Here is a 12,311-nt window from a genome sequence, read left to right on the forward strand (position 1 = left end):
CAAACGCATCGAATCCCCGTTATTTGCTCTTTTCGACAATAACAATTTACGTTGAGTACAAGGATGAGAAACGGAAGGTGTTTGATCAGTAGAGATTTTGATTATTGACACGAGGGTTGAAAAGGTTGGTCAGTTATCCTACGAGTAGCGTGGTAAGAAGGGATCCCTTATACTTGTACACGGTATCCGTTCAGCAAATACCAACTGTGCAAAAACACATTTTATTTTTTTTTTTATTTACTTTCTTCGAAATTGTTGCTAGCGGAATAGTTTTTGCGTTGATCGTGCTCTGAAGTAAAAGTGTTATTGTACCCGGTTTCCTCTGTTACGTCGTTAAAACGATTAGAAGTACCGTTGAATATGCCCCTACGCTATTAAAGCGCCATTGAAGATTCGATAAATATCCCGACAAACGTCTACAACAACGGAACAAACGTCGAGAGGGCCGGTGTAAATATCGACGAGCAAATATTGTACGACGGATAGCACAGCTTCGAGGGTTGTCGCCTTTTCTGGCCCGGGGGTGGTACGTAAACCAGAATACGGCCGCGCGAATGCGATACTTTTGTGGTCGGGGCAACCCCCTCGAACACCGGTCAACAGAGTTTCCAAAAACTGCAGGCTTTTCCTTGTTAGGAACGCGAACTATTGTGTACCCCCGGCCGCCATTGTGCGTTCTGTTTGAAGGTAAAATATTTGCCACCAAGAGAAATTGTTTCGTGCCATCTGCTACCCCGTCGTCGATTATTTCCCGGCCGCGATCGGGATCCGGTTGCAGACTCTGTCCGCTCTCGTTTCCGCTTTTTCGCGAGATTTCGTGACGCGATTCGACTTCCGCCATCATATCGAGAGCGTGCGCCACGATATCGTCCACTGCACGAACAATACGACACCGCGACCTACATTCCAACCCTTTATTTATAAGGGTTGGATCCGGCCACGACCCGGCAATTTATTTTATTTTTAAATATATTGCCCTGCAGCGGCCAAGAATTAAATCTAGGGTAATTTATGGCTACCTACGACCTACTTTGTTACGTATCTTTAGAAAAGAATCGCGACCAACGACATTACGTAAAAAGAACAATCTGTCTCTTACTCTTAAACGCATCGTCGATCGATTTTCAGATCGAAAACGAGTTACCAGCAACGCGCTCGATCGAGATACGATCTTAAACCGCGGAATTGTTTTTCAGGAGACATTCCAGACTTCGCTACGACCTTGTCCCAGTAACAGCCGTGTCGTAAGCTGCGTACGATATCGCGCCGCGACAAAGATCTGGTTAATTGCCGTGGATTTTTCTATCGTCTATTCAGGAAAACTCTAAATATACCCGCAACGATCGCGCTCGCGTTAATCGAGGCGATAAAATTTTAAAAAGAATCGCCACGGAAACACGACGAAACGACACGACCGATTTAATTGCCTATCAACGTTATCGTGATTCATAGAATCGATACGCGCCCGTTACAGGGGGGAAATTAGCACCGTTTAATATCGCAACATTTTCACGGAACTCGAGTCTCCGGGCGCTCCGGTTCGATTACCATATTAAACGCGACACACAAAACTGACGTTTTGCGTCAAATGTGACGTCAATCGACGCTGGAACATTCACAATCAACTATCGTACTCTCGCAATGTGGAGGGATCGACGACGTCCTTTGACGATCGTGTCTTGGAGAGATATCGGCGACCGAAACCGTCCACCTCGCCATTTGCATAATAAAAAGATTCGGATTTTAATTCACGCTTGCAACAATACCATTCAAATGGAAGACTCTTCTAAGGATATACTATTTCGAAGAACTATCGTGCATTGTCCTCTGCAACAGATACGGAATTTAAATTCGGAATTCAGCCTAATAATAGACCTCGTTTCCGAATGTTCTGTAGGAAAGAGGCCACAGTTGTTCGTTCGAAACAATAAATACCAGCAGAATTTTGATACCACCATGTGCATCGAAGGAGAAACCGCGTATCCCGTCCGATCGCGGTGCATCAAAAACATTCGATAAATACGTGGAACGGTACCCCGGCGCGTATCTTGTTTCCGATCCGTTGAAATTTACTGGTAGGCGACGAAAATCGCAGAAAAAAGCTGCAACCGTGCGAGAGCTCGCGCTCGCCGCACCGCGAGGCCGGAAGTTACGGTAAAGTGCGTGCAATTAGAAAATAACCTAAATTCAAGGCAGTTCGCGATTCGTGTTAAGAATGATCTCGCCAGGAAGGCAAAGAGGAGCGAGCAGAAGCGTTTAACAGCGCGTCGAGGAGGGAAATGGTCAATTATCAAGAGCAGACCACGTGGGCCGTACTTTAAGTCACCGGTCAGTGCAACGCAACCGACGTGTCACCTAGTTACAAATAAAATTTCGTCTCTGGACGTCGATGGAAACCATTATTTCCCCTCTGTTCGCGCGACTCTTTCCCCGAGATTCGATCGGAAAGCGCATCGAACCAACGAAATCGTGTGCACGCGAGCGGCCAGTCACGCTGGTAATTAGTGACTTCGATGCCCGCAAAGGCGACGAACTGGTGGAAACGATTCTATCGCCGACATTCTTCGACCGTTTGCGGAGGAACGCGATCGCGTTCCCGCGACGCGTGATAGTCTTTGACATTTATCGGGTATTACGGAATGAAAGTTGATCTCGGAGAACCAGACCCTCGATAAATCCAGTTCTCTAAGTTTCTCGAAACTCTTCTCGAGGGATTGCAATCTTATCTGGTGTTTTTATTCAAGGTGGATTCCTAGCTAGGATCGAAAACTGTTATACTGTCGATTCCGGTTTGTAAAACAGTTATGGAAAACTTTTATTTCGAGTAACTGTTACAGAAATTTATCCATGGCTCGTAACTCTTATAGAATAGATATAGAACCGTTTCAGAATTTACTTAGAACCGATATTGGATTACCATTTGTATTAATTAGAACATCGTTTCGGTGCTTTGTAGATCGTTTGTTTTGAATCGCTGAACGCTGTGCTACGAGGCATCGATGAAATCGGATCATCGGTGTTGTATATACTGTTAGCGCCGAAATTATAACGTATCAGAGTATCGCCGCTGTTGAACGTAAACCTCGATGACATATTTATAGTTCAGGCTCGTCGAGATAAGCTATTCTTAAGAAGAAATTTACGCCGCTGGTATTCTTTTCAAAAAGGCGCCGATGCTAACATATACTGTTTCAATAAAGTAACCAGACGTCCTGGAAAGTGTCCTGAATCGGACACTGACATTATTATTCCTCCCCCACGTTTTATAACTGTTTTCTGTATGTCGATGTAAGCGTGGTCTGTCATTGTTTACATTATACAATTAACGTGATCTGAGAGATCACAAGCATGTAATCTACCCCCTGGTCGCTACGCCACCAATGGGTTTAGACCCAGAATTACTTGCCCCTTTAACCTTTTCCGTATCATCGAGGAAAAGGGCACTTAAATGATCCAACCTTGATTCCAAGTGCTATCGCATGCATGGAGAAAACAAATCATTCCGAGGATGAACAAACGGATAAAAATACCTACACGGATCGACGATTTCCTCCATTGCGCAACACGCTTCGCGGATATAGATACTTTAATAATCGCGAGGGGAACTAAGTAAACAATGTGTTTTGAATTTCGCGTTAAGACCGATAACCTGGAGATATCGGCGAGTTGGCGAGAGAGATTTCCCTTCGAGAAGAGTTTCACAAGCCGATAAGTATTGAGAAATTCGCGCGTATAAATAGAATACCGAGGAAATATCGATTGATTCAACGAGACGTTACGTAATCACACGATACGCTGTTAATTGCTACTCGCGGGTTTTCCCGACGCCGTCAGTGTTCCAAAACGTCGAAAAAAGCTGACCACGATTAGAAACACCGGAAGAAAGAATGACCGAAAGATCGCTTTTCTCGACCTCGAAACCAGAAGATCTCCATTACGAGCGACCACGTTTAAAACGTGGCGTCCTGTTTTCGACTTAACGTTTCCGCGCGAACCCCTAATTTGTTAAGCGGGTACGCGTCAAAGGGCCTCTTCGCGCGCCTCTTCGAAGGGAGGGAGAGCGAGTGAAAAGAGAGGGCCAACCCTCCTGCAGACGGGATAAATGTATCGAGACAGGCACCGACAGCGATTCTCGAATTATACAAGAAATTCTGGGCGTGCCCGGTCACGTGTCTCCGAAAAGCTGCAGCCTCCGTTTCGGCGAGACAGGGAACGGCAAAAGGGAGGAGAGAGACAACTTTTCCAACGGGAGGAGCCCCCTGGTCCTTCCGGGACCGGTCCGGGTATCAGCTGCGCCTCGTTTAAACACGGAAATTCATAAGTCCGAGTATGTTGTGCCCCCCGAGATTGAAAAAACGTCCTGTCTGCTGCGAGCAAAAGGGGAACCAAGGGGGCGAGATAGGACAGGAGAGATCGCGTCTGAGCCAACTTCAGACCCCTCCGAAACCCCGTCATCTCCACCCCCGTGCGCCTCCTTCCCAGCCACCAGCTGAACTCGAAACAGCCTGGCCACAAGGCTACATCCTGAGGACTCGCCACAAGACTGACTGCCTTTAATCAATCTTTCTCTTCGTTGACTATGATAGCCAGTATTAGAATTCTAAGTCCTTTGTGTAGTGTCGCCATTGTGAAACTTGGCATACAATACTTACGACAAAACAAATTTTTAAGAAAAATCGACAAGTAGGTGCGAAATTTTTCGACAAAATTAAAAAATCTCAAATCGTTCTAAAAAAATTATTCTCAGTTGCAGGGGTCAATTATAATAATTTTTGGTGAATAGACATACCCCCAAAATCCTATCCACTTTCGAGAAAAAAATTCAAGTAGGTGCGAAATTTTTCGACTACATTAAAAAATTTTGAATCGTTCTAAAAAAATTATTTTCAGTTGCAGGAGTCAATTAGAATAATTTTTGGTGAATAGACATATCCCCAAAATCTTGTCCACTTTCGAGAAAAAAATTCGAGTAGGTGCGAAATTTTTCGACTAAATTAAAAAATTTTGAATCGTTCTGAAAAAATTATTTTAGTTGCAGGAGTCAATTAGAATAATTTTTGGTGAATAGACATATCCCCAAAATCCTATCCACTTTCGAGAAAAAAATTCGAGTAGGTGCGAAATTTTTCGACAATATTAAAAAATTTCGAATCGTTCTGAAAAAATTATTTTTAGTTGCAGGGGTCAATTAGAATAATTTTTGGTGAATAGACATACCCCCAAAATCCTATTCACTTTCGAGAAAAAAATTCGAGTAGGTGCGAAATTTTTCGACAAAATTAAAGTTTCAAATCGTTCTGAAAAAATTATTTTTAGTTGCAGGGGTCAATTATAATAATTTTTGGTGAATAGACATATCCCCAAAATCCTATCCACTTTCGAGAAAAAAATTCGAGTAGGTGTGAAATTTTTCGACAAAATTAAAAAATTTTGAATCGTTCTAAAAAAATTATTTTCAGTTGCAGAGGTCCATTACGATTATTTTTTGTCTATAGACATACCCTCGAATTCCTACACAGTTTCGAGAAAAAAATTCTTTACCCCAGGCATGGTCCAATTATCCAGCATAATTGATTTTTCAGCCCCAGTCGCGAATATGCTGGATAATTGGAATTTTACTATACTTAATTGTCAAATATGGAATACAGAAGTTAGTTAAAACTGAAAATAGTTGGCTTTTGGTCCAAACAACCCTCGTAATAACTCCCAACTATCGTGCGGATCAATAATCCGCTTCGCGTCATTCCCATCAATATCAATGACGCTTCGCGTGTCCCCAGCGTCCCAGAAACGACACCCCAAGACGAATCCACTTCCCGAAGAAAATATTCATTCGCTGCAGGGGTTACCAGGACCCCCAGAGCCCAGCAACCCCCAAAGATTCCAATTTCGATTGCTTTATATCAGTCATTCTCAGAGTACGATCCGCTGGTTCCGTACAAGCGGGTGGTCGTGGCTTAATTTTCTCGAAAATTTGCATGATAGCAATAGCAACGCGTCCGTGACTTTAATTTTCATTCGACTTAATCTTCGGGAGGAATCAATTCGAAGCTGGTGAACACACGCGGCAACTGCGTAGCTCGCTAATCCGCAACTTTATACTTTGAGGCGACATTTATGACTGTTCTGGCGGTAAAATATGACCTCATCGGCGGGGAGGGGAGGTTACGGCAACTGCACACGCCTAGTTTGTCGCTGCTGTGCTCCGGGCGAGAGGAAACGAGGTACAACATTGTAGATAATTTCTAGTAACAATTAATTGATCAAAAGTAATCACCGTTCCTAATCTACGATCATGTCTGCTATATCTGACTTCTCTATTGTTGGTTGCCTGTTGATTGTTATTGTATCTTGCATCTATGTAACAATCCGTATGCATAGATAATCGCGCAGGGAGTTGAATAACGATAAAAAAAAGAGAATGGAGTTTGAGAAGCACTGGTAAAAGGGCAGGGGAATCGATGGAAATGAAACGGTGGAAGATGCCACCCGAAGATCGTGTCTCGAGTCGTGGTTGCCACCCCCGCGAGCGCGGCCAGCTGCCCCTGGTGCGGCTAGGCGCTAAGCCAGCGTCCGGATACAGTCTAGGGGAGGCATAGCAATGGAAGGAACGACCGATAGAGCGAGAGAATAAGACGGAGAAAAGCCTGAGCAGTGGGAGGTGCAGATTTCATAACGTCCTAGACCGACACGACAATATAGAGTATACAGTGTGCAGCGGGGCGCGGAGCGGGGTCAGAGGGCGAGAGGCTGAGAGGGTGGAGCAGCGTGGAGAGAGAAAAAGAGGCAGAGAGTCGTGTATATTTTCATAATCTTTCGTACGATTTGGCTCGAGCCACCACCGGTTCACGGAGCCGTACACGCATATGCCTCCGTAGAAAACCGTGGATCGCACATGCTCGGGGCACGTCCCATTCAGACGGTCGCAGCTGCCGAACTCGTGGAACACGTCGGCAGGCACGCGCCTCTTGCCTCCATAACCTGTTTTCAAAATTCCGCTCCCCTCGGAACCAGGCTCAAGGAGAGACCCATTTCTTCCTCCTTTCCTCCCCGCCGTGCACGCGGCGGACAGTCTACTTTTTTTTTTCTCTCTCTCTCTCCTCTCGCTCGTTCCTAGACTCCTTTCATCCCTGTCCATCGGCCCGTTTTCCTCTCCCTCTTCTAATTTCGTCGGTCCGCAAATTGCTCGGAATTTCGGTATTCGGTGTTCGGTGTTCGGTGTTCGGAAATTAAATTCGCCTCGCGTGCGTCTCAACTACGGCCGATGATGCGGCAATACGCGATGAGCGTTTTCGAGAGGCACCCGGAGAGGCCACCCTCTCGTCCGGGGACGCCCTCAGCTGTCGACCGGGCAGAACGTCCGCGGTTAAATACCTCGAGCTGCTTTTTAATTACCCTACCCCAGCGTCTGCGTTTCCTCGTCCCTTTACCGTTGCATTATCTACGAGCAAGGACGAGTACCAGGAACGTTGGACGAGAATCGCTGCCCGATTTGCATGCGTCGTCGGGGGTGAGCGTCCTGGCAGACAGAGCAGCTGCCCCGTGTCGTTCTGCCCGAAATCTCTTCGACCCCCCGATCTTAATTTCTCTCTTCTCCTCTCTCAGCCTCGTCTGGACCTCCACAAACATCTCAACGACCAACAGGCTCTGACTCTCGATCCTCCAAACTCGTATCCGCCTTGCATTCTTAAACGTTACGACCTACAGACTTTCTATATTTCAATCGACTCTCATTGATCCCAAATCCATCAAGATATCGAAGATTATCAAGTGTTCTAGGCTTTATTTACAGTCCATCGCTAATAGCAACTTTAAAACGCAAAGTCACTCAACGAGCTGGTCGAAGACCGACAGAAATTACATCGATTATAATTCCCAATAGGGAAACTGCGCCAACTGCGCATCGCGATTCTTAATATACGAAAAACGGGCGCAGGGCGCGCGAGCAGACGGTTCGACCAGCTGGCGGATGGATCTCCGAGGCGCGGCGATACGATCGACAGAAATCGATGGCTGGTTAATCGCCGTTCGCCGGTAATATTATCCTACTTTTCACGCCGCGATGCAACCTTTCGTCACGCCGCTCATAATTCATATCCCGATTTCGATCGTTCAGGAAACGGCGCTAAATTAACGACACGCGCATTACAGGTCTCGGCCGGCTTTAAAGCCGATTCTCATCGTTAAAACGCAATTAAATGCGATAATAAAATCGTCGTATCTCGCGGTCTCGGGCGTGTTGCGAAACGGATATTGAAAATGAAATCGACGCCGGGAACGACGACCACCAGCGGATCACGGTGAGTCTCGACGAGGATGTCTTGACGACATCGACGGGGTGGCCCACTAGAAAAGGTAAGGGGAAAGGAGGATCGCGTCGAGTGGAAAGAAGAGACCAAGAAGGAGCATCGTTTCAAAGAGAATGCTGGTGGCGCGAGGGCTTCTGTTAAAAACAGATCGAAATCAATTTAGGAGAGAGACCGTGTCTCGTCTCGTACGAACATCCGACGATAGGATAATCTCGATATATCACGCAGATTATCCTCAAGAGGGATGCTTTACACGCCTCTTCACCGAAGGAAGATCAACGAGGTGGCCCACTAGAGAGATATAAAGAAGAAAAAAGGGACGCGTCGAGAGAGGGTTGAAGAAGGGTTCGTGCCACGGTATAAAAAACATCGTGGCCGACCAACGAGGACATTTATCGTCCCGTTAAGGAGATTACTGTCTTCCTTTCACCCTTCGGGGCACCGCGTTACATCCAAATCAAATTAATCTAAATAGAATCTTACGTCGTAAATCTCGAAATTACAAATGCAACGAATCCACGATTTGGACCAACACTGACTGTCGGGTCGATGCTATTTTTACCGATAGTATGAAGATTCAACAAGGTGACCAACAAGGAGGAGAAAATAAAATCTACCACGAACGATTTGGAGGACTGAACGCGTTCCACCGAACCGGAAGTCGAGGCGTCCGCCATATTCGGTGCACCAACGATAGGACTCGTGGAATCGTTCGGGCGGAGATGTCGGGCCGCGGGAAATGAAATTAAACGAGAAACCCAACGCGACGCAAAAGCGGGAAACATTATACGGCCCTCGAGCGTACGAAGATCCATCGAGGTGACCGAAGGGTCGCAAACGCGCGACCGGAGAAGAGAAAAAGAAGCGTTTTCGGGAGAGAGGGACGGGACGAGATGGACGTGTCGGCCGGCGAACGATCGATGAAGAGATAAAAAACGACGAGCTCTCGATAGCATAATACCGGGGCGGATAGACGAGCAGGACGTATCTTTTCCACTTGATAGGGCTCGAGGAGAGCCCTATGGCCGGGGCTCGGGCCCGAAGCGTCGTGTGTGCGACCATGGGTCCAAAAGAAGACGGGCCCGCACATGTTCTTCACCTCGTGTAGGGTATTCATGCCGGTATTCATGGCGTGCAGCTGCCGAATGCACTTCAACGCCATTACCTGTTTTTCGCAACGCTCGCTCGTTTACGCCCGGTCTGGGCACGCGCCCGGCGAGCGCGCGACCGACCGACTACGAAATGTACCCCGAAATCGAGGCGGGACTAATGCGTGCCGAAGGGCTCGCTCGCTCGACCACTCCAACGGAATAATAAGGCTTCCGGGTGTCCGAGGCTGCGGCCACCTTTTCGACGAACTTAACCCCCGATTTCCACAGCTTCCTCCACGCCGGAACGATCAACGTTTCGATCAGACGACACCCCAAAATACGACTCAACTGGCCAAACATAGCAAAAATGACCCATATCGCGGTTTCAATTAAATATAATACAACGATATGGTTTGCATGGAACCAAATCCACCCCGAGTCCACCGAAATCAACGACAAGAGATTCAATTTTATACCACGAATTTTTACTGTTCTGTACACTCTAAAGAGTTATCTAATAGCGTTGTAACTCCGAGAAATTGAATTCTGACCGTTTCACCCCGCTGTGCGACGAAACGTTCCTCCGAGTGAGTCGCAGCAGTGCAAAAACCTCGGTACAAAGCCCATTGAATAATGTTTCGACCGAAGGTTGCCTGATATTGCGGCCCAAAGACCACCGAAAACCGAAAACCTTCGCACCCGACAAATTGTTTTATTACCGAGAGCTCGTAAAACCGAGATTTTTTCAACAGATGCGCGCCAGATGTGCCAAAACAGTTCAATCGGGGGTCATCGTTGACCATCGCTAGCTGACTTTAGGAATTCCATGACGATTGCGCCATATTCAATACACATTTGCAATTCAATGGAAGATACGAGGCTTCTTACATTTCAACTTTGGTGGAACAAGTGTCGATCGTCGTAGATCGAAGATCGAGGGCGTCGAAGACGTTCGATTCGAGTCCTTTTCAACGCGAGACAAAAGTCCCGATTGTGCTCGGCTGGCGTGGCCGTTAATTATGTCGCAATTCGAAAGAGGCCATAGAAATTAATACGCCGCGAAGGGGGGCGCCTACAGCCGACAATCTCGTCCCTATTGTTTCCGCGGTCGCGTAAGAATTCTTTCGGTTTTTCAGAAACTCATTGTCCCGTACGAAAGAGAGAATCCGAACCGCTATTCATTACGGCGGCCCGTTTCCACAGACCCGCGGACAACAACCGCGGCATTTTGTCTCTTTATCCTTTCTTTCTCCTCCTTTTTTTTTTCAACCGCGTACGACTATCGAACGTTCGGATAGAACGAGTCGGACGTAGGAAATTGCGAATTCCGCAACGACTCTCGCTCCATACCGATCGCTCGAAACGGGAAACAATACGAACTGTGTACTTTGTCGCCCTACTTTCCCGCGCGGAAGACGATTCCGGGAGTTTTGTAACGCGTTGCGGAATCGTCGTTCGCCATCAGGCTCTATTTTCGTTGCCTGACGCATCTATGATGGAGAACGTCGACCCGGCAAAAGGAACATTAAACGTGTCATCGGGCAACGATTCCAAACTTTCCATTTACGTCGCGTCGATGCTTGGAATTTTATCAGTTCGCGGTCGAAATCGGTTACGCTATACTTGAGTTCGTACTTCCCCGAAAGACGCTAAAATGTATCGGTTCGTTTCCTCGGTAAAAAAGGATACTCATTTTTATCGCGTTCGTAGCATAAAAAGGGCTTATTATTTTGGCACTTGTACTCTTTCCCGAAGCAAGGCCTCGATTGCTTCGGTATAATGAGCGGGTCCCTTTTTGTTACTCTCATTCGACGCATCGCCGCAATACTGTACGCCTGGAAGCCTTATTGTTTCCCTTGAACTCGAGAAGGGCCATACGTGCATTAGTCTCGTTTCTATTTCACAGGAGGAGGTTGTTGCCTATTATTGCTCATTGTTCCCCAACAATTTCGTACTTTTACATAGTAAACGCTATGAATAAGTATAAAAAGCATAAGCTTATCGACTCGTAATTAAGCGTATCAGCGACTCGACACACAGCGGTCGCTAAATCGACCAGCGACACGGAATTTTCACGAGCACCGGTCACGAGGTCCTTCCAAACGGGTCGAATCAACGCGAAACGACGGTATCGCGGTGCCGTGTGTCCCCCTAATTAACAATAACGGATGTAAATGGTTTAATTAGCAAGGGGATTACGCACGCTGCGCGGTAACGCGAGCCTCGGTTTCGTCGTTCGTCCTGAAACCTAAACTTCGCGTACGCGGCGATGTTCCACTTCGTGGAAGCGGAATTCCGAGCGTCGCACGAGGCACGAGGTGCCCATTCGCGTTTGGTTTATCTTATTTGCTCGTTCTCTATGTTGTATCCGCCATGTGGAATCTTCGCGATAAGCTATCGGGCGTATCTCGGGCCCTCAAGGATGTAGGAAAGTGCCACGCGACGCGACGACAGGTGCGTCATCGTACAATTTCGCTATTGAACCGCCGTGCACCCCGCGAAACAACGGAACAACGAGAGTGTCTGTCGCTAAATTGCGAATGGAGTACCTTTTCAAATTACCCGGGGCATAAATTTACACTTTACCTTTCTCCAAGCTCAACCGCTCGTCTGTTACTCCAGGTGTTATCGCGATGATATTCACGCAACAATCGCGGTTTCTTTGATGCAATTTAGCGTACAACACACCTTCCACAAGGTCCCAAATTTTTTATTTTCTAGCGAAGAGTACAAGTGCATCTTTACTTCGAACAATGATCGTTATATTCGATACGAATATAGTCGCTGGGAGTTGAACTTCCAAATATTAATTTCGATCACGGTTTTGTGAAAATTGCGGAGGCTAATCCCTCCGACGCGTTAGAAATTGCTCGAGGCAAAGTTCAGCAAAGACGCCCGAGGTCGCTGTTTA

The 12,311-nt window shown here is 46.8% G+C and overlaps 1 protein-coding gene across 1 annotated transcript in view; it reads right to left on the reverse strand.

Moving 5' to 3' along the window:
- Positions 1-12,311, reverse strand: part of LOC122395940 — a 45,037-nt gene that overhangs the window by 13,354 nt on the left and 19,372 nt on the right. The gene's annotated exons all lie outside the window — the stretch shown is intronic.

The sequence above is a fragment of the Colletes gigas genome, unplaced genomic scaffold (assembly GCF_013123115.1).
Source record: "Colletes gigas isolate AHSC1104 unplaced genomic scaffold, ASM1312311v1 Colletes_gigas_Sc00006, whole genome shotgun sequence".
Classification (NCBI taxonomy): Eukaryota; Metazoa; Arthropoda; class Insecta; order Hymenoptera; family Colletidae; genus Colletes; species Colletes gigas.